This window comes from Sciurus carolinensis, chromosome 8 (genome assembly GCF_902686445.1).
Source record: "Sciurus carolinensis chromosome 8, mSciCar1.2, whole genome shotgun sequence".
In the NCBI taxonomy this organism is placed as follows: domain Eukaryota; kingdom Metazoa; phylum Chordata; class Mammalia; order Rodentia; family Sciuridae; genus Sciurus; species Sciurus carolinensis.
This window is the reverse complement of record NC_062220.1, coordinates 52,992,880-53,017,165: the sequence shown is the minus strand read 5'-3', so window position 1 is coordinate 53,017,165 and position 24,286 is coordinate 52,992,880. Positions and strand designations below refer to the sequence as shown.

Below are 24,286 nucleotides of genomic sequence, written 5' to 3'. Positions count from 1 at the left end.
GGTAAGCTGTTACCTCTTATCACAAATTACTGGCCTCATATGATAATAAAGACCAAAAGTACTTATTTTGAGACCATATTCTTATTGCAGTTTAAGAGCAAGTTTCTTATAAAACATGATCAGAACAAAGCCATTTAGCCACTCTGACAAAGTCACATAAAGCAGGGGATCCCCTCAGACAAGAAGAAAACACAGTCCCAGACAATATATGCTTAACTTAGATATTTTAACTTTAATTGTAACTCAATGGATATTTCTACAGTGATAATTTTTTAATTTAGGTCTAATTTCCTCCTTTCTCTTTAATGTGGGAGGTCCAATGGACTTTTGGGGTAAGCATATATCACATATATAATATGCAAGATTTTACTTTTGATTTCTTTTAGGTAGAGTGGGATGACTGACTTTGAAAAGTAGTCTTAAGATAGAATTATAAAGTTTTATTATCCTAATTGTCTTGCTCACATCTATTTTGATAAGACTCTTTTATCAGTTCAAAGTATTCAAATTAATACCATAGGCCTAAAACTTCCTTTTCTCATTCTAGCATGTTTACTTTTTAATTTAATTATATAAATGCAAGAAAAGGATCACTAGAAAATTAGTTGGGGGAACAGAAGCTACTACTGATGGCAGATGCATATAACTCACTCTGTAGGAGCAGAAGCAAAGAGGTATTAGTCAATGGAAAGTACTCTTTTATCTTTCTCAAATCAAATGCATTACAAAAGGCATTTTGGGAGAGTGATCATATTTTTCTAATAGCTTATATTTTAAAAAATTTCCATTTATTAGGAAGTAATTTGCTACTTTTCTATTTTAAATATTATTGGTTATAAAAGTAAATATATTTAAATACTAGTTTATAATTAAAGGTTTATTCAAATGCATGAAAGTATACTTGTATTCTTTTAAAACAGGGATATATGTATATTTCTGAGTTTTGAGTCAAAATGAGAAATAGTGTAGTAAATTTCAAGATAGTGTTTGCTATTTTTTCAGCAAAAATATAACAATGTGCATTTTCTGATCTAAGTGTGAGATGTCAGTTTGACTTTAAGTCATTTATCTTTTGTGTATTAATAAACTTCTACTACTGCTATTAAGAATCAAAAGAAAAGATTCTTAGTAGTATAGCACTCTGTGTGCCAAGAACTTGTTTAACTCTTAAAATAACTTTATGAGTGGGATACTATTGCTATGCCCATTTTATAAATGATAAAACTAAGACTTGGATATGTTAATTAACTAGATCAAGGTTATAAGACCTTTAACTTTGTATGTGGCAAAGGCAGCTTTAGAAACCAGGAAACTTGGCCTCAGCCTCTATGCTCTAAATCACTCCCTATACCACATCTTCATGAAACATGAAACTTAATCCCAAATAACTTGAATTTTACCCTTGAATTCTTGCCTGCCAAATCATTGTATTTGATAAGGTACATTTTTAATCACCTGATAAAAAAATTCATGCTAACTGACTTAATCCATTTCAGTTAGAAATCAGTATGTTCAGTTGAAGAGCTAGTTTAATTTTTTTAACTGTATTGACCATTTGACTAGATTTGCTGGGACTACATGCAAAAACAGTCTTATTGTGAATTAGAAGCTTGGGAACAAATATTCTTGCTGAGATTCCTCAGTTAGTCAGTTAATCAATAACATTTACTGAAAGCTCTCCAAGGGGTTGGGAAGGTAAAAAAGATATACAAGACATTTGGTCCCCAATGCTGAAGTAATTACAATCTAGTAGGAAGCTTGAATTCTTCATCTTCAAACCTTTAGAACTAATACTTTCTTGGTAATATTATTCCAAAATCTTTAAGACAGGTGAAGATATTCTGAGATCTTTAAGATAATTGAAATATAATGGATATATGTGTTATATGCTAGTGCATGGTCCTGTTTTTCTTATGAATTTATTGTTATTTCAAGGAAAATAATTGGTACTTGTATGTTACAAATGAAACAAAATAGTACATATCACAGTTTTTCTTTCACAGATGGCTAAAAACAATATTAAGCTTTGGCAAACACATCTTTTATTATGAATAAATATTGAGAATGTGTTTCAAACTGTCCAGAAATACTCCTACCTTTGTCATGTATTCATCCATTATTAAAAAAAGAATATTTTCTGGAATTCAAGAAATCTTCAGAGATTATTTTATTAGGTTGGGTAGCATTTTATTATAATGATAACAATGTATACCTTCAAAGCCCACACTCCATTTGACTGTAGAGGAGACTTATGAGAAGAAGGGGTGCATTTTCACTCATTAAAGATGGCACCCATCATTTATAGATATTTTATCGTCACTCATTCAGGGTAGCATGGTGAGAAGGTGCTGCCAGCTTCAGAAAGGGACCTTGTCTGCTACTGACTACCTTCGTTGTCGTTCACTTATGCACTTCCCTCTGAACAATTTATTTTTCTTAAAAAATTATGTTATTGGGCAAAATGAGTTATATAATTCTGTTATTTGAAATATTTATTGATACATATGCTGTCACAGATGTAGGTACTTCAAATATTTAAGAAGTTACTATTTGAAATCAATTGATGTTTAAGTCTATGGTGGATATCAGTTGTAAGTCAAAGCCAGGTACCCCTAGAACAGTGAGAGAACCCCAAACCTAATTGTTTTCTCCCTGTATTTCTTCAATTGTAGTTTTCACTCCTAATTAGGAAAATGGCTATGATTTAAAACATGTTCACTTGATGAAAAAGTATTTTTCTGCTTCTACATAAGAAGATTAATGAGGACAAAGATTTCTGTTTCTTGGAGTCTGATGGGTGACTGTATTCAAATTGCTAATTTTTTCCCCAACCCTGAAAGAAAGGACAGTGATGAAAGAGCTGAGTTACTAGAATGTGCTTCATTTGACTTCAGTAAGGTCTGGAAAGGCAGAAAATGGCAGAGAAGGCCATTAAGTAGGTGCTTTTCTGTGTCTTCTTCTTTCTCCTGAAATTAGACAGCAGACTTCATTTTATTTCCTAGTAAATATTCCAATGCCAGGGTAAGCTCATGTTTTGTTATTAACTTAAGTCATTCACCAATTTGCTTGTTCAACTTTCTCTAATTTGGGAGATTTTATGTTGCAGAGGCTTGGAGTTCTCCTGATTGCCTTCTTAATGCTCTTATTCCCTAGCAATCGATTTAGTTTGATTGATATTTGTTATGCAGCCTAGTAAGTTCCTTTCATTTGAATTTCATTTACAGTTTCCTTTTTCCCTTTACTTCCACAGCAATCAATTTGACTTGATTGCTATTTACTTCCTGACCAGTTGATACCACAAGACTGCTTAAGTGTGCTAATTACTTTCATGTCTGCATGCAAATTTGGTTTTACTAACATATTTCATATTTCTATTATAAAATATATATAAATAATTACCCTTTAATGTAGTTTTTATGCATTTGCAGTCAATATAGACAATGGTTTGAATTTCTTTTTGTTTATTTCTAACTTGGAATATAAACAAATAGTATAGTTACTAACATAGGATACATTATAGCACTTATAAGAAAGTATTCCTCACTAGATTAAAAACATAGGGAAAACAAGTGAGTTGGCAGATACAGATAGACTGTTGAGACAGCCTTAGGCTCTCTTGGAACACAGCAGGCTTAACCTGCATATCAGGTTTATCTCTTACCATTGTGAATTTTAAAAATAAACTAGGTCACTGAAAAATGTTCTCTGTTTCTGAAAGTAATTTCAAACAGCACTGATAAACTGAATAATCTCCTCAGTATTGCAGAGTCTGAAGCAAAGGTCCTGCTATTTAAATTGCTTCAAGGTGAAGTAGAAACTTCTTTGGAATGCCATGTTTCTAATAGTCCTCAGAAATGTGATTGGATGTCTGTCTATTCGATTAGAAAACACTTTACTTAATTCTGTGAACATTCTCACTCACTTGAATAATAATTTTAATACTTAAATAACCCTGGAATGTCTTAAAAACCTGGAAAATTAATTCTCCAAGGGGATCCATTAAGTGGCTGGTAAATAGATGCTCACTGAATGTAGATAAACTGTTCTCAGATCTATTTTACAATTTAAGAGACTCAAGCTGTGAATCTTTGCACTTTCTCCTTATTTAGGTGAGAATATGCTTCATCTGCTTTTCACCTTAACCAGACTGTTGTATAATTCTCCCTTCTGCTCAATATTTATAAAGACTAGATCCAATACAAATGTGATGGAAGAATCCTAAGTGAATCTGTTCTGCAAAATGAAAGGGGTGTCTCTACATCTGGCAGTACTATCAGCAGTTGTGAATTTTCACAACATTTCCTAGCAAGTCTTTGTACATGCCCAAGTGTGCAGGTGTCATATGGCTAACACATTTCAAACACAGAATAGTAAACTCTCATATCATTAAAAAAGGTAAAACTTTGGAATAGAAGCAATAGATTAGCCAACATTTGTATTATACCATGACAGGGTAGGTCATAAAATCATGGGAAATTTAGAGGATGTAATTTGCGGTTTCAATTTAAGTCTTGAAGAAACTGTGGATGCTTTGGTATAAAAGAAGAAAACAGCAGCACAATGTTTGGGAAAAGTTTATCTGTAGACAGAGATTAAAATGAGCACAGAAGCCTTAGAAAGTGTGAAACAATACTTGCAGAAAGTTTCAGAATCATAGCCTAAATAGAGTTTTACCTTAGTAGGCAATAAGAGGATGCCTTTGTTTCTCTTCTGACCTAAGCTTTATAGTATCTGAATATTTCTTGCTTCTTTACCCATCTGAAGGCTACATTCTACTATGCCATCATTTTCTTTAAGACCTACTGCAAATACACATCTCAATCTATGTAGTATATTTCATTATACATAATACGTTAATGTATATTTCACTTTCTTCCCACTAACTATAGTATGAACTTATACCACCAAATCACAGTGATGTCTTTCTGATGTTCACTTAGCAAAATAAAAGGAAAACCTGTAGGTGCTTAGTTTTATGAGTATTTTTTGTTTTTGTTTTTGTTTTGTTTTCTTTGGTGCTAGGGATTGAACTCCAGGGCATTTAACCACTGAGCCATATCCCCAGCCCTTTTAAAAAATGTTTTATTTAAAGAAAGGGTCTTGCTATGTTACCTAGGGCCTCACTAAGTTGCTAAGGCTGACTTTGAATTTGCAATCCTCCTACCTCAGCCTCCTGAGCTGCTGGGATTACAGGTATGTGCCATCATGCCCTGCTAGTTTTATGAGTTTTGATGATTGTTATGCACCAGTATAATCACACTCAGGCTGAGATTAGATTTTCATCACCCTAGAATATTCCTTTGCACACTTTACAAGTCAACTCCCTACTTCCTTCATTCTATTGTTATAGAGTAATTGTTCTGTTTTCTAAAATTTATTTATTTATTTTATTATTTATTTGTTTTTTATTTTTACAGACTGCATTTTGATTCATTGTACACAAATGGAGTACAACTTATCGTTTCTATGGTTGTGCACTATGTAGATTCACACCATTTGTATAATCATACCTGTACATAGGGTAATGATGTCTATCTCAGTCTACTATCTTTCATTCATACATGCATATACATATACATGTCTTTCATATATACATATATGTACACATATGTGTATGTATATATAAACATTTCATATGTCCTAAAGGGTCCTAACTAACACTATGGCACAAGTATAATCTATGTATTTTTTTGGAAGATATTAGTTTTGATTTTACATTTTTTTATGTCCATCTCAGATTAGTTTTTGCATATGGAAGTACATAAAAGGCAAATTGTATTTTTTCTCCAAAGTTTATCTCCATTAATCTTTATAGGCTTTAAAAAAAGTGAATTTGTTAATAATATCTTCACTCTTCATGTTAGTCAACTTTTCACATAAAGTCTTATCATCTCAATGTGGTTGTAAATATGTAAGGACCAAAACTGTTTTTTCATTTTTTTCATCTTCTTTCTCATGTGAATTTACATAAGAGATTTTTGCTTTTCTTAGTAAAGATAATATTTGAAATTATGATTCAAAATTCTGTGCATGTTATTATTAATGCTATTAGGCTTAAAATGGCTAGTATTACTTTCCTAGATATTTATATATGAATCACAATTTCTAATAAAAGTTGTAGATTGAACAAATGGAGAAAACTATGAAAAAAGGACATATTTTCTAGATGCTTTGTGGGCAATGAGGACAGTGTTACCCTTTTACTTACCCAAAAGGAGAGGATTCCTAGGATGGCAAAAGATGATATCTGGTGACATTATTTCAATGCTTTGATTGCATATATTGTTGATTTATTTAACTCACATTTGTCTGAATGATCCTTTAGAGCTGAGATTGGAATATAATGAATTGATAAAATCACTGAAATATTTAAATGCATCATATCATATATATGGTATGATGCATAATATGGTACATAGATTATGTATAACTTGCATTTGGGAAACTTATTATTTAAATACATCTGGAGATGACACAACAAGCCGTATATTTCTATTCTTATGGGACTTAGAATCAGATGTATTTTTAAGCATCATTTGCACTCTTGAACATTGAATTGTCCTCTTGTCTACACAAGTGAATTTTCAGATGAACCCATTTAGTTAACTGTCAAAAGTGGTTAATATTTATAGCAAAATAGTGAAAGTAATCAACTTCACTTTCATGATTACTGAAGGATCACTAAGAGGCAATGACATTGTAGTATTACTTAAGTGGCAGGCTGTGAGTAGAACTGACTCAGCAAAACTGCAGACTCTCCTTAAAGGGAAACTGAACTCAAAGTGCTGATGGTAGTTAAGGTCTGGGTTCTTGGAAAAAGTCTTTCTGATCCCATCAAATGCTCCTAACAGGCTTCAGGATAGGAGGTGAGTTTCCAGGTAGATGATCTGCTCATTTATCCCTTTACAATTTTTCTTACATCAGTTACTCTTTAGATTCAAGATTTCAGGTAACTAAGAGTGACAAACAGAAGTTTGAAATTAGAAATGCATCTTCTCTCATGGAAACTTTGTTTAGGATTTAGTCTAGTCTAGGGCAATCTAAAATGGCTTAACAAGATGACTTCATAGGATATTTTTCGTTACTGTAAAGTCCTATGTTTGGTACTCATTCTCCACCAGTCTTTATTTTTTTACCTGCTTCACTACTGTCCTTGCTAACACTCTCCCTCCAGTTATAAAATGAGGAATGTGTGGCCTCAGGAAGTTTTCTTCCCTGAGGAAAATGATCAGTATCAAAAGTGAAACCCTGATCTTTTGCCCCTCATCAGTGCCTGGTCTTTCTCAGATTTTAGCACTGCCCTCTGCTGCTGGACCACCAAAGTGGTGACTAGTATAATCATCCACACTAATAATGCCCTGAAAACGTGAGATTTTTGGTTTTTTTATACAATTCACTGGGATAGTAAGTTTTAATGTCTGAATTTCACAGTTAAGCTATATGGAAACTTTATACATGCAAAAATATAAAATGTGAGTTGCACATTTTGAAAATTTTAAAGGCATTGTCAAAATGTGGATTATACTTATTTTAGTTTTAATATGTATTTGGTTTGCTTATTATTTAAATTGAGAAAGAAAATATAAATCTAGGGATTTAGCAGAATGCAATATTAAGTTGCTACATTAAAATGCTTCTTCCATCAGTTTGGATTAAAATGTGTCCAATTTGAAACCTTATTTCTGAGTATTTAGGTTCATAGTTAACACAATCCATTCTTAAAAAATCTAAAATAGCATACAGCACTTTATTTCTCCCCAATCTGTTTTACCAAAAAGCTATTATTTATTAAACTGTGAATATGAGTTTTGTAGAATTACTATACCAAACTAGAAATATCATTTGTACACTTTTAAGTAACTAGGTACAATTTTGATATCAGTCAAAAAGCTTTGTTTAATTTTAATAGGAGTTTATTATACCACTGATTTTTATTTTAACAGCACAATATCCTGACAATGTAAACATTTTCTAGATATGCTACCTATGCTAGACACTGCCAATAATTAGTAATGTTGATATGTGAATTCTAAATTCCCAGGTACATATTGTTACAAACAAAATCAGTGACATATTAAAACTATCAGGGGTTGTGCATGAAATGCTCTTGGGAAAACATCTCAGTAAAGATTCTTCTCTACCTTAACTAGAAAATTAAAAATGAGTACACATTATGAGTAAATTACATAGCTAATCCTAATGGCTGAGATGGCCTATGATTTCATAAATGAAAGGGAAAGTAATGAAGGAAAATTATAGTAGGTATCTATTTTGAATTAATTTTCAGAAATAGATGTTTTTACTTCATACTTATCTTTTATGTTTAGGACCTTGCAGAAGTTGTACCCTGAAGGGAAGGTTAATGGACATTGAAATATTTTCAATGGGTATAACTTAGCAATATCATCCAGAAAAAAATTGTATAAAAATTTACATATAGTGTTATTTTGGATATAAAGAATAATAAAAAGAATGGGAATATATTTAATTATTTATTATTTATGACATAAATGTATTTAAAATAATATATTCAAACATGTTATTAAGGAATTTGTACTCAAACTACAACAGGTATTTTTTTACCCAATACACCTCTACCTTTTTAAGGTTGACCAACATGATATATATGTATATAAACATTTAGTTTAAATTTTTGATGATGTTTAGATAATAAATTATTTTTCTTTATCTAGTTAATTGGGACACATTGATTAGTAATTTAGAGAAAACACTTATCTTTGGACACAAAGAAGAACAAATATAGTTAAAAATGTTACAAAAATGTTTCCAAATCTCAGCTAACCTCTTTCTCAAATTATAATCACTCTTATTCTTTAATGACAGTAGAGATCAAAAACAACTTCTTATTCTTGGAATTTAGAAATCCCTGGAAGAGCAGTAAACAATGATTATTGAAAACTCAGAACACTGTCTTAATTGCAAAGTATTTAACAGAAAGTCATAGATGTTGTGGTAAAAGGAAGAAGGAACTATAGGTATAATTTAGTAATACATTGAAATGGCATTACCTAGTGTGAGGGTTGCACAAAAATTAGGTGGCCTCTTCTGGATGGATTAGATTATATTGGACAAGCTTCCCTATCATAGCATGGCATGATCCTGCCCTCTAGGCAGCCTCTGAGCTGAACTGGCCTCCTTCCTCCTGCAATCTGTTAGCCTCTGTTATGACGAACAAGTAGTCTGTGCCTCCAAATGACTGTCTGATCCACCCAGTCATTAAACTTCCCCAAGGAAAGTAATACAACCTTTGTTTCCTACCCATGTAATTTTGTACAAATTGATCAGAATCCATTGCTTCAAAATTAGCCAAAATCTGATCTGTGGAGACCTGAAATTCAAAAGCATTCATATCGTTCATTGATAATAATGCCTTTTCTGGATCTTTTGGAATAGTATATGTTGGTATGAAAAAAAGATGATCTTTTGGATACTAGAACACATACACAAAATCCGTCAAATATCATTTGGTTTATAACCTCTGGCCACAGCTTTGTCTTCTGCCACATTGTCCTCTGTTCAGTGTTGCAGAAATAGCATTGAAGAGCAAAGAAGAACTTGCTACTGTCACTACCATGCCATAGTGCTTAATGGGGGCAGATTTTAGTTTGGCCATCTGCTCTGGTGAAGGAGGTCAGGCACCATTATCTTTGGTAACTATCCTTTCCTGGTACTTTGAAGGATAGAACATCAAAAAGGAGTCATTCATCCTGTGCTTTCCTTTGCCAGACTGTGAGAATGTAGCACATGTTCCTCCTGTTCCAGTCCAAAAACAAAATAGTCACCAGCCACTTGGTCTTTGGAGTAATGCATGGTCTCACTGATAGAGAACATGTCCACAGTAGGGACTTCGGGTCATAGGAAATTCAATCTGAATATAAAAAATAAAGGTAGTTGTGATTCAGAGTCTTGGCTTTATTGAGACCAAGTTTCAGTTTTTTCATTTTACTCAAATGATATATAGGGTCAATGGATATTAACTTGACACCACCAGTCAATACCACATCATACTCATCAGAAGCAATCAGGCCAACAGTGATAGTCAGAGTTGGATGGAAGGGATGCAAGCCGTGGGAACAGTGTAAGCCAGAGTCTTGTCAGAGAAGCCAGCTCCAAGAGGAGCCTCCCTAGCCACATTGATTGTTTTCACTTCCTGAATAACTGCCAAAGATGATATAATCAACAACTTCCTTTGGGACACTGGTTTGATATAACAAACCTGAAAGTGTTGCCCTTGCCAAATCATGTGGCACCAGATCTTTATTTGAAGAGTCCATTGCAAAAATGGATCGTGAACAGCATCTACCACAATTTTTCTTAATATTGATTGGGTTTTGCTAAAGTTTCCTTTGTTTTGGTCTGGACAGGGTAGCTGGTAGCTGAAAGGAACAGCTCAGGGGTCTTCAATAAGACCTGAGGACCCATTCTGATGCACTGGGAAGGGTTTTAAAAATACAAGTCAATATGGAAGTCATTCTGAAATCTTAAATCGTGGCTTCTCAGGCTTCTGCTTCTGGCAAGGTTCAGTCCTGATTGATGAGGCTGATGGGACCAAGGGGCAGTTTCTCTACAAAGGCTAATAAGTAGTTTAAAAATAATTCAAGTGGATTCTGTAACATGTATTTGCAATGTATACGTTTAAGATTATAAATAATCTTAAATTTTTATTATCAATAAAGCAACATGTTTTTGTGAGTTTAAAAGATATTACCATTTAAAATGAAAACTCTTGGTGGTATGTTCCTGAGCTATTTTGGCTTCAAAGACCTTTTAACTTTGGGAGGAAGAATGTTGAAGGCTATTGAGTTTATGTGTTCTATCACTTATTTTAAAACTTAATATACAGAATTAGATTCCTGGTTCTTTATGGGTAGGTTGTATTGGATATTGGGTCAAGATATGAAGGGCTCAGATTTTTAAAAACTCACTGAGTAGGTATGAATGAATTATAATTACTTATGATCGCCCACCGCCTGCGGTGGACAATCACAACACGTATGCTCATCTTGATCACAGGAACCAAAAGGGCTTTATTCCACAAGTCTCAGACTTATATTGAGAACATCAGCCTATCAGAGAGTAGACTACCAGGAAAGTCAGCCTATCAAGGAACAGTCTCCAGGCAGATACCAGGATCGCCTCATGTACAACAGCCAACCAGAGTTACTTCCTAAAACTTGAATATGAGTGCAGCTATGTCTGGCAAGCTGCCAGGTGCCATCTTAGAGATCAGGCCACGGTGCGGCTCTGGGGCCCTCAGAGCCCGCCCCTGACATCTCCCCCTTATTCTTTAAATAAAGAAAAAGATGACTTGGGACCATGCCTGTCTTAGGTTGTCCATGGCAAATTACATCCTTACCCATCATTGGAATTCTGACCTCCAGGCGTCAGAACCCTGTCTTAGGTTGGTATGCATTTCCACGGATCTTACCCATCTTTGACTACTAGTCCAGCATGCTTAGCCATACTTGGGGGGATGTGCCTGTCTCAATGGCTGTCAAAGTCTGTACTATAGCCCGTTGATGACATCGGGCATCTTGGCAAGCTCTGATTTGGCTGCGTATAACATAGGCTATCTCTAAGCAGATAATAATCAGAACAGCTACTGTTCCAGCCCACTGTTTTGTCAATCCCAGGACTTTAGATACTGATGCAACTTGAACCCTGGTGGCATTGACTCTGAGTATTTCAGCTCATAGCTGTCTGGTTAAATTATCAAACGTAGATGACCAATTACCAGTAAGGTAGACAGAGATTTTTAGATAACATAACCACAGAGCTAAGGTTATTATAAGCAATAGGGGTGACACACACTGCTCTTAAAGGATAAACACATCCCAGTCCCAAAAGTTCTCTTCAGTCTGTAAGGCTGCAGCTGTATTTTCAGCCAAGTGATTGTTGTTGCTGTCTGTATGGTTGTGTCAATGCTGCTGCTGCGGTTGCGGCTGTGGCTGCAGAGACTGCTACCGTGGCGACCACGGCCGCTGTGATGCCAAAATCTCTCCTGTTTCTTGATAGTAACACTGGCAATTCCGCATCTGTAACAGAGACTGGGACTGGTAGGAAGGTAGGAACACACATTAAGACTGCCAGCGGGAACCTAGAAGCATTCCAACATTGAGAGAGATAGCATCCTAAGAGACTAAAAAGAGGTTGTAAGTTAGTTCAAGGGGGGCTACGAGCATCATGGTCATCAGGAGTATGTTGGTCTGAGTTACTTGTTGGTAGCGTTGGCACTGGTCGAGTTAGTCGCTCAGGAACCCAGATAGGCGATGTTTTATCCTGTGGAAACACACAAACCGAGCCGCAGCTCCAGTAAAGCACTGGGTCCGGGCCATTCCATTGTCCTGTAAGAACATCCTTCCATTTTACCGTCGCTCTATCATGTTGTTTATGATTGCCATGTCTCTCAGTGGCAGAGCGACCCTCATTATCCAGAGTTAAAAAATTTAAAATAAAGAGGCAAAGAGAAAGTTTATCTTTAGGGGAACTGAAGGTCTCCCCTATTCCCCCTTTTTGTTTATAAAGAGTCCTTGTGGGTTATAAGGTATACCTGTGGTTAGAGTTATTTCAAATTTAGTGAGAAATTGGTTCTTACCAAATTTAGTTTTTAAAGAAAAATTTAGACTCTATAATGTAGTACAATACTCTAACAGTTGCTTAACCATAATTGTATAAACCCCTATTTTTAAGACTAATTGTTCTAAAGAATAAAACTTAATAGACACAAAGTTAAGAGTAAATTAGTGTTTCTAAGAAATCCTTGTTATTTTACCATGTCATTTTACCATATAGATTAAACTTTCGTTTATATTAGAACATTAGTATTTCACCTTAGGAAAAACCTCAAATAGCTTTAAATGTTTCACATACATACAACCAACTTAGTTACATGCAAACTTGTTGAAACTTGCCCTTTACTTACATAGATTTTCTTAGCACTTACTTAGACCCTCATTTATTTCATCACACAAGCACTTTCTTACCCAGAAACATTTCCTTTTCCCTTTTACTAAATATATTTCCATACCCAGAACCTTTATTTTCTCTTTCCTGTTGACCCTTTTTTGTTCACATTCTGAAACAACTCTTATGAAATTTCTAAATTTAAAAAAATTACTCTATTTTAATAAGATTAAATATTTTGTTATTTATAGTACTCTACATCAACATTTTATTAGTTTGACCACCTAGAGACTTGAGTTATTTTTAAGACATTTTACTTCTATTAGTTTACCCAATTTAAATTGAACCTCTTTAAATCACATGAATTAAAAATATTTGGATCCATTTTTAAATTTTAATTTTAGGAGCGCTCAATTTTGATACAGACAAAACATTACATTAGACAGCACGACACACATAACACAAAATCAAAGGCCTTGAAACTTTATAGGTGAATCTCCATTGCAATGTAACAGATGTTCAAAAACTCTAGTTGAATAAAAAAAAAAATAGAACTGATCGAAAAGTCATGAGCTCAAAAAATATGTAGAATTCAGAAAAAACAAGAGTCCTGGGAAAATGTTATGGCTGTTAATTACTTTAGTAAAGCACCATAAAATTTACTTTTGCTGGAGTTCAGGTAAGACTTTTGCTCTCTTTTTTCTTTTTGGGTTTGAGACCGGTCTCCTACTGAGCCTTCAGGCTTTCTCTATTTACATTTCAATGTAAGCCTTGACTGAGATTTGGATCTGAAAGGAGCTAAAATTTTCCAGCAGAAACTTGATGCCTAGGGCATTTTAACCCTTAATCCTGGTTAGTAATCAATTCAGGTTTGGACGCAGAAAATTATGAAACAATTATCTCCCAATACTTGTGGGGCCTGGGGCTACTATATCATACTCCTTACTAGGACATGCCACTGATGGTTGGGCTGGTTACTCCCTACCCACCGGTGTACATGGGACCTCATGGCAGGAGGACTAGGTGGACTGGACCGGGGAATGGAAGTAGAAACAGCAGAGTCAAAGTTGGAGGAGGAGGAGGGATTAAGAGGGGGAGAAGAAGGAGGCATTTGCAGGAAGAGCAGAGAAGCTCAAGAAAGAAGAGACTTGAAGATAAGGAATCCCTTTCCATCTGCCCACTCGCTCACAGATGCTGTGTGCCAATATCTTTGGTTGCCACAATCCACCTTCCCATGGAGCAATCTTTCATCCCTGCACAGGCCAATTTGTTATCGGTAGTCATTCCTTCCCAAACTAACATTTTAACATTTACCGGGAAGGCCCTACAGGGAGGGGGGAGGTTAGAGTCTGTGAGTTCTTGCCCAGTATCATAAAATGGCCACCGGGAAGATTTCCCGCCATCCGGAAGGAGGAGGGTGAGGGCTTTCATTGGAGTCTGATGTGGCCCCAGAATACAAGATGGCAGCAATGAGCCTCCCTGGGGCGGTAGTGGACCCTCCCTATGTGCAGAGGCTGGCTGCCCTCGTGGTTCCTCAACCTTGGGAGGAGCGGATTGAGATGGATTGGGCTTCTCATTAAAGGTCTCCCAATGTTGTTTACTATGTGGCAGGTTTCTGGAAGGAGATGCAACAGGAGGAGCCGGCGGTTCTTTAGGCGGTGGCTCTTTGGGGAGAAACTTGGAGCCCCCTTTGGGAGGTCCTGGAGAGAAGCAGGCCTTAATGGCGGATAACGTAGGGCAGACTCCTTATGGGGGACCCTCCCCTAAACTGATTTGCCTCTTAAAGGTGTTCTGCCTGTGTATCAGACCACTCAAGGCTGCTACTCTTCAGCATGAGTCTAAGACCTGAGAGCGCAGGGTCACCATGTGTGGTGTGTGTTTGCCCCATCTTTTCTTTAGTAGATCCTGTAATAGCAAGATTTTTTGTTTTACATAGTTAATCCTCCTCTTCATCTGAACTATCCTCACACCCAGTTTCATTTTCCTTGTCTGTCTCTGATCTTATTGACGCCCTTTCTGATGCTTTAGACCTTTCCTCTTTTATTTCCTCCAAAACCTCTTCCCCTTGTTTTATGGCCTCTCTGCATTTGCTTCGGGCTGTTTTAGTTTCAAGAGGAATTCCATTGGCCCGGAGCAAATCCTTTAAGGGACCTTCCATGCGCATTCGTGACATTTCAGTGCCCATTTTTCTCTATTAAACTAACAGAATGCAAAGCACTTTAACTAGCAAAACAAAAGCGAAAGCACTTACAAACAATCTCCGTTGCTTAACCCGTGAACTTTAACTCCGTTGCTTCCCGCGAACTTTAACTCCGTTGCTTATCCAGCGAACTTTAACTCATGGCTTATCGAGCGAACTTTAACTCGTCACTTATCCAGCAAACTTTAACTCATGGCTTATTGAGCGAACTTTAACTCGTCGCTTACCCTGCGAACTTTAACTCAGCCAGACTGTACTTTACTTTCCCATTATTTACCTGATCAGTTCCTTCTTTGTAACTCCAGTTCCTGGGTCTCGGCACTACTTATGATCGCCCACCGCCTGCGGTGGACAATCACAACACATATGCTCATCTTGATCACAGGAACCAAAAGGGCTTTATTCCACAAGTCTCAGACTTATATTGAGAACATCAGCCTATCAGAGAGTAGACTACCAGGAAAGTCAGCCTATCAAGGAACAGTCTCCAGGCAGATACCAGGATTGCCTCATGTACAACAGTCAACCAGAGTTACTTCCTAAAACTTGAATATGAGTGCAGCTATGTCTGGCAAGCTGCCAGGCGCCATCTTAGAGGTCAGGCCACGGTGCGGCTCTGGGGCCCTCAGAGCCCGCCCCTGACAATTACTCTTATAAACACAGAATTATTTCTTATGTAAACTGATAAGTAGAAGATATTTTCTGAACTTGCTTATTATCATCTGCGACAGTAACATTGGTAATGAAAAAAAAGTCAAAGGATCCAAATGACTGTAATTGTCCACTGAGTTGTGCTATTCCTGGGCTGAATGAGATTCCATGCATCTCAGAAACTACAGTTTATCAAAGAAAAATTCTTTATGGAAATTATGTAGTTGAATTTACAAAATAAATATCATGCACTCCTGATTATATCATTTTTTTACTATTTTGAATTTTTGAGAAATGGTTATGTACTAATACAAGTTAGATTATATGATATTTTCTGTGGCTATTATTTGTCACAATGGCATTGGAATATTATACTCAGAGTCCTTAAGCAACACTTAGTGACATTATGAAACAGAATACTCTATGTTTTCAGAAAGATATGTTTTAGGAATCATCACTATCTACTCCAAATTTAGGAAATGTGTTGTATGGTTTTGAAAGGAATATATTGTTACTTATATTGAGGTTATATGTGTTTCTACAACCTGTTATTATAACAGGTTGTTTAGTGTTTATGGTGGAAGATGATTTGTTGAAATATGCAGACACAAATTGTTCAACTAACAAAACTAGCTAATATATAATGTACCTTTTTAAAAATTAATATTTAAATAATCTGAACTGATCAAATTCAATAGTGAAAAGGCTATACATGCATGGTGGAACAAATGAGGAATATAATGAGTCTACAGAAAATGCAGTCGAATATTTCTGTTATGATCCTACAGTTACACACAACATCTTTGTCTAATATACTATTTGACTCAAGTTCAAGTAAGAGTGATTCAACAGCTTGCTTTTTTAAAGTGTATCTGTAGAATCAGTATATCAAGATACCTCTCTCAGAATAGAGAGCTACCTATTATACCCTCATATACTCTTCAAACATTTCTAGAACAAAATGATGATTATGAGATTTTTTTTGTTTGAGAATCATGTAAATTATACTAAGATTGGCAGGCTAAATATAATGACTAAGTATCAAACTTTGATGTTACAGTATAAAAAAGTGGGGATTGGATAGTTTGTTAGCACATGGCACTCGTAATATTGCTCCTAAAATCCAAAGTCACTGTTCCCATTCTATTTTAATCCAAAGGGAAAAAATAGTGAGCAAATTGAAGTAAATAAGAAGTATTAAAATTGATAATGGTTCTGATTTTATAGATGAAGAAGTGAATAAGCGAACTCAAAATTAGTCAATATCTGAAAGAGAGGAAAGAACTATTTAAGGAAAGACATTATTGAAGTTTATCTAGAAATAACAAAAATAGATTAGAAAATATGTGTTCATTATGATTAGCAAAAACTACCTTGGTAATGAAACTTGAGCAATAAGAGAATAATCTCTCATGGAAAGATAATAGAATTTCTCTCAGAGCATTTTGCAGTACTAATATGTTGCAGAAAAGACAAGACAAAGCAGTTAGTGAATCTTTGTTCCATTTTTCATAGTTCAATAAATCCTATTAAAGAAACATAAGAATCCAATGACATGTGCTTTTAAAAATATATAATGTATTAGAATTATTGGTGCTATTTGAATTATACAAACTATATGTAGTTTTTTTGGTTCAGTTAAATTATAATCAGGAGACGTTAGATCTGTATTCAGTAGCATCACCAATTCACTTAAGGGACATCTGTTACATTAAATTTCACAGTTTTCTTTTTTTTTTGCATGAGTTATTGTTCTCTGTTGAGCACAAATGAGAAGTGTCTTGTTTCATTTGAATCTTACTTTAATTTTAAACATTTGCAGAAAATGTTTATATTATAATAAATTTATACAATATGGTTTAAAATCTCAAGATAGAAAATGAATTGTATGCTGTCACTCATATCTCTGTATATTCAAAAGTCAATGGAAATAACAGTATCATTCTCAAATTTTACATAGCAGTTTGCAGAATGAGACTTAGACTTATCGTACACATATTGGTGAGTCAATATGTATATTAATGTTTTATTTTTGTAAAATGTCCCATGGCATCAGTGTCCACAAAGTCTGTGGGGAAAAAAAAAAATTCTTCGTGATTCTGTAATAAAATGAGATAGTATAGCCAGTGACCTTGGATGTATGCACATTTGTGTTTGTAGTGAATTGTCTAATTTTCTTATATGCAAAGCGGAAAGCAATTGAAACAGCAAAAGAAAAAGGCCAATGGCAGGGATGACAATGTTTAGTTGATTTTGGCCTGGAAAATAAAATTAAAGTTGTAATTTATTTGGGGAGGAGTTGCTCAGCTTTCAAACTTCAATCATACTCTTTATTATTGCTGGATACATTGTATTTCTCTTTAGAGCTATATTTTTAACTGAGGAGGCATCATCAGAAGCTGCATTTCTAGATTCTTCTTGCTGTGCTTGGGGTATCTTGGGTAGAGCTACAGCTTATCTTATAAACTGTTCATGCTTTGAGTCATATTTGTTTACTAAAAAGTATAGTGAAAATAAAATTTCCTCAAATAACTATAATTTAATTACTTGGTAATATGAAGAATTTATATATTACAGTAGAAACAAGCAGAAATTTTATAACACCTGAGGGAATGGAATTCAGGCTCAATTTTTAACCAGAAAAGGATGTGGTACTCTGAAATAAAGGACCACTGTTAGCCTATGCATCAAGAGGGTCGTCTTCTTAAAGCAAGATATTTTAATGTGTATTTGGTTCTTTTTGAAGGAAGCACTCACTATTAAGATAAAATTTAGTATTATTCTAAATATATACATGGAAAAATAATGAGTTTTTTTAAAAAATGTATTTGTTATGTTGGCTCACAAGTAGCTGTACTTTTTTATTTGTGGGATTTAAAATGTAGAAACAGAATTTAAGTAGTTTTAGTGTAGTCTGTTTTCTGTGGTCCTGGACTGACTCAGGATCTGTGATCCAGATTCATTGCTAAGGTAAAATAATTTAAACTGCAAAAGTAACAGATTTCCCTAGGGTAATAATTCTGATTAAGAGCCTAAGTTCTGAGATGGGCCTGATTCTAAATGTCAGTCATGACCTCCTATATCCTAATCATTATACAGTTCAGTAGAGAAGAAAAGTAGTTGAATTTGTACTCAGACATGTGTTAAGTACAGAACCCACCAGAGGTGAAGGTCTATCCTTCAAAGCAGTTCAAAAGAGAAAACATCCAAAGCTCTAAGCCTGCATATTATGAAGAAAACTGATAGATGTAGAAAGAGTAACTTTGTATGTACACAATTCAAGCATAGGAAATATAATGTTACTTCACATCACTGAAATACAACCACCTTAAATCCTGGAATTTAGTACAGAAGGTTAAAAAAAACTCTCTAATTTATAGAACTACTTTTTAAAATAATAAGTTAGAACTCTCCTTAGTAATTATATGATAGTTTAGAAAGCATAGTCTATAAAATTTTACTGTTATTAAAAATAAATTGACCCCGTGTTTTATAGTATTAATTTTGTTAAGTTGGAATCACACTAAAGAGTATGTTACTACAGATACTAGTGACATTCACTGTAACTTTCAAGACAGATCCAGCTTTTCCCTGCCTACAGTAACATTTTGATCTGGTGGGGAAGGTAGTGTTTTGTGTAACTGAGTGACAAATGAGCTAGATTGCAGATCTTTGTGGCAACCAGACCAAAGGTTTATTTTCGTATAATGGTATTTGATAGACTCTTTCCTTAAATGTGTTTATGTAACTATGTATTTACACTGTTCTAAAATATATTCAAGACAGTTTGTAAAATTATGTCAACTATAAAAGAAAAATGCATAAAGAATTCTTGTGAAGGTAAGAAGGTGTTAATTAGATGGAAGCAGAGGGGCTGGGGTTGTAGCTCAGTGGTAAAGAACTTGCCTAGCATGAGTGAAGCATTGGGTTTGATTCTCAGCACTGCATATAAATAAATAAAATAAAGGTCCATTGACAACTGAAAACAAAATTTAAAAAAAAGAAGGAAGCAGAGAGTGAAGTTAACAGACCAAGTACAAACTGCAAGAGTAGGTGCTTTTGCTGGGATGAGCCTTCCATTGACTCTCAGGTCTCCAGGAAACAAAATAAATAAGAACCAAGATAAGTTCTTTTATTCTACTCATTAGACAAAAACAAAACAGTTGTCTTGGCATTCTGGAACATGAGAATTATTTCTCTTAGGGACCTAATAAAAAGGAAACTATAACTTTAACAAAATTTCAGCAGCATTCTTGCCAGACATACTCCATATGTTCATGTATGACAGACATCAAACTACTCCAACCTTAGAGCAAATTAACTGAAAGGTGAAAAATGTGTAACCACACACTCCAGAAAACATTTTAATTCTTCCTCTCAATGTTACATAATACAGATTTATATTGCATTTGTTGCTATGAATTTTAAAGCAAATACATCACATGAATATTGTGTTTTTAACCTAGTTCCTATAAGACATGGACATCTAAGTTTTTTAATAATCAAATTTGTTGATACCAGTTTATTTGAAGATTCCCACAAGTAGAGTACATTTTATAAATATATGTGAAGTATTTGTAACAAACCCCCAATATTGGTGTATGATTTTCTTTTCATAAATAGGTTAGACAAATCTTAAAGTTAGATTTAGAGAGCAGCTTATTGAATCATCTATATTTTCTCTCATACCTGGTTCTTAATTATATCATGTAGTATTATTAAAAAAAAATAATTCCAGGATTTACCACATATCTATGAATCTAAATCTATAGAGGAGTTTGAGTGTGGGTGTTCCATGCAGTAGGAAGAACTTGAAAAGAAAAGAATTAGAAAATTGACATTTAAATCTCTGAGAGATTTAGATGATGTAAAAATAGAGACCATTTTCTAGTGTAAGACTCATTTTATAGATACAGAAATTCATTCATTCATTTATGTGTTTATTTATTGAGCATTTCAATGTGAACATATAATTTTATGAGAACAATTAAAATAAAAATAGATGTAGTTCATATCTTTGCTTTACTTTGGATGTGAGGTATCACCCAAAAGTTTGCATGTGAGACAATGCAAGGTTTGGAGGAGAAATCACTGGGCTTTAGCCTTAACCTAATCAGTGAATTAATCCCTGTTGTGATTAATTGAGTGGTAACTGAAGTCAGGTGGGGTGTGAGGAGAGGAAGTGGTTTATTGGGGGTGTGGCTATGGGGATATATATTTTGTATCTGGTTAGTGGAAATCTCTTTCTCTGATTCCTGATGGTCATGTGAATGCTTTCCTCCTCCACACTCTTCCTCTGTGATGTTCTACCTCCCCTTGAACCCCAAGAAATGGAGCCTGCTGTCAATGGATTGAGACCTCAGAAACCATAAGCCTTCAAATGAACTTTTCCTACTCTAGAATTGTTTTGGTCAGATCCTCGAGTCATGGTAGTGAAGAAAGCTGACTAAAACAATCTGCTAGAACTTTACAACCTAAAGATGTGAGAGATGTAAATATTTGTGTATAAATTGTTACAGTAAGTGACATGAATAGCAAGACCTATGCTATTATGTGAAAAGATGTAAACTAGATTAGATATCATTATTTTAGTTCAAATAATTTTTCTGGAAGTCAGTATTCTCAATGATAAAATGAGATAACTAATTTAGATCTTCTTCAAGATGCTTTTTGGTTCAATGATTTAAGACATTAAGGAAGGAGGGACTGTGAAAAGGTAGAAGTTGAGACTGATGGATGTGCATTACTGGAGGAAGAAGAAGAGTGAGTCAACACAAGGAAATGGATGGTCAAGTCAAGTATCAGTTTTTGATAATGATTTCAAAGATACAAACAATTGAGAGACTGGTAAATCCAGGAGGGCTCTGGGACTCCAAGAACAGCTCTTAAGGTCCTTCCTTCTTGAATCAGATGCACCTTCTGGCCCAGAGCTATAGAAGAGGTCTCTCTGCAAGGTGTGGGTTACTTCCCTTTGTAGAAGGCACTTTAGATTATGAAATATCTTAATTTTGTAATCAAACAATTATATGATGTATTTGACATTTGTATGGTGACATACTCCAAAAATCCATCAATTTTAACTTTAGTTCCTAGAAGAAATTCAGAATCCCAAACCATGGAACACCTACTAAAAGAATTTTATGGATGGGGAGTCTTACTAGTAAATGCCATTTGTTTGTTTCCTGGGGGGCTGGTTGCTGGCACATTTACTAGAAGATGAGACCAGGTCAATCTGCCTTCTCTGATGCTCCTGTATCCACAACAGTGGGTAAAAAATAGCTCACAGGCTAGCTGCCAATTTCCCTCCTTCCCAGGAAGGAGGGTATAAATTCAGGAATAAACATGATGCAAGAAGATGAGAGGATATGATATGGAGATAAGGCTCTATTTTAATATCAACATTTTAAAAGTTGCTTAGGGTTAATTTCCACTGATAAAACTGATTTTGCTCTGAATAAAGTTTAAAGATAAAAATGCAAAACATTCTGAAAGAAAATACCTTTTATTCAAAGTTGATTTTTCTGACTCCCTTGCAGAATTTGTGCTTAGATGTTTTTTTTTCTGGGAACAGTTTGTAATGAAAAAGAAATGGTACAGGATTATGATAGAGCTTTAGAATCAAAGGTTTTAGCATTTTTACAACCTGTTATTCACATCCTGTTTCTATTTGTATGTTAAAGTTGATGCCCAATGTAAAGCATTAAATGTGCATTTGTAACTCATTAATATTATTTTGTACCACTAGAATAATTTATCAGTAGTTGTTACTGGGAATGTCATATTTCTGAATCAGATATAATGGTTTTAAAATGTTTCTTTTTAAGAGATTTCAGCTGAGACACACACTCTGTCCCTTTAAATTTATTTTATGATTTCTTGAACTCATTATTTTGAACAAATTTGTCATTTAAAATTTTTATGAATTATTTTCTAGTTTATTGCATTTCTAAATGTAATATAAAATTCCAAAAAGATATAAAATACATGTGTAATTTAGGTGTATGTATATATTCATATATCATAAAAGAACATTTATGTACCAAACTTCTTGTTAAACTTTATCAAAATGATCAATTATTTTAATTATAACTAAAGCTATTTATGGGTATATACATTTTTTCTGGTTTGCCTCTTGGGTAAATATATAGTTTAAAATGTCTAATGTGCTCTTTACAACCACCAATGTGACAATCTACCTGTTGTGTGATTTTGATTTTCAAAATAGCAGTGGATTAAAAAGCTCACATCTAATGCTACATTTAAACTTTTCAGTTATAATTTCACTTTTGATGAAAAATAAATTTAATAGTCTTCTGATAAATTACACTGATACAAATTATTCATCTTCTATCTCTGAAATGGGAAAGAAAAAATCACTTGAATATTATCAAAAGTCATAATTTCTTAAATGTTCTTTAGTTGTCAATGGACGTTTATTTATTTATTTATATGTGATGCTGAGAATCAAACCCAGTGCCTCACACATACTAGTCAAGCACTCTACCACTGAGCCACAACCTCAGACCAAATTTTGTGATTTTTCTAAATCACATCCACTTCTGCTAATAGACAAGTGCTTTCTGAGGACAGAGTAACTCACAGAAAAGTGCTTTATATTCCATGTTTTCTGTCTGTCCTTATTTTAATTCTTATTTAATTACAAAGTTCAGCATATCTGGAACTCATTACTGGCATCTGAAAGTAAAGTTAAATTGGGTGAAAGCTTTTTTATTATAGTATTGAGTGTTACAGGGACTGACACATAGCATAAGGAGTCTTAGCTTGTTGGCTTCCAAGTTTGCATGTGAGAGCCTTTTCTGGTGCTGCTTCTGTGGTCATGCCATGGAGCTCCCTGATCAAGATTTCCTGTTAATGAACTAAGACACAACCCCTTTCTATGTTAAAATTAGCTTTTTGGTGAGTTTTTTGTTTGTTTGTTTGTTTTAAATGGAACAATTACATAGGTCACTTCTGAATATTTGTATTCTAGTTTTGATACCGCTGTTTACCGGTGACAAATCCTGCTTCCTCAGGTGTTGAAGTATAATGCCAGAGAAGCACACAAGGCAAGCGTGGAGTAGAAAATAAGGAACTTTATTAAAGAAAAGTAAAAGCAGACTTCTCCCGGATGGAAGAAGGGGACCCAAAGGCAGAATCCATGGGATGAGCAAATCTTGTCCTTTATATAGGTTTTATTCTCCTGCCCTTTCCCCCTTATTTCTTTTCTTCCTGTCTATATGCCTAGGTCCAGTTTTGCAGGTGAGATGCATAAAGGCAGATGGGCAGGGGGAGGGCCAAAGTGATTCAGGCAGGTAGGGGCCCAGGAGGCATTATTTAGCATCTCTTTGCCTGTTGTCCCTGACAGCCAGGTAAATTTGGTAATCAATGGGCTCTGGAGATCCTTGACATTCCATTCTCCCAGGGGCAGTCTCCAACTGCCAGAGGCAGATGGCTTTAATGGCCTCTATTTCCTCCATCTGACCCCCATCCCCTATTTCCTATTTCTACACT

At 34.7% G+C, this 24,286-nt stretch overlaps 1 protein-coding gene and 1 pseudogene across 1 annotated transcript in view; one reads left to right on the top strand and one right to left on the bottom strand.

Annotated features, from left to right (window-relative positions):
• The window catches only part of Znf804b (zinc finger protein 804B), a 545,913-nt gene that overhangs the window by 148,258 nt on the left and 373,369 nt on the right, over positions 1-24,286 (top strand). The gene's annotated exons all lie outside the window — the stretch shown is intronic.
• On the bottom strand, positions 9,128-10,493 carry LOC124990459 (trifunctional enzyme subunit beta, mitochondrial-like; annotated as a pseudogene).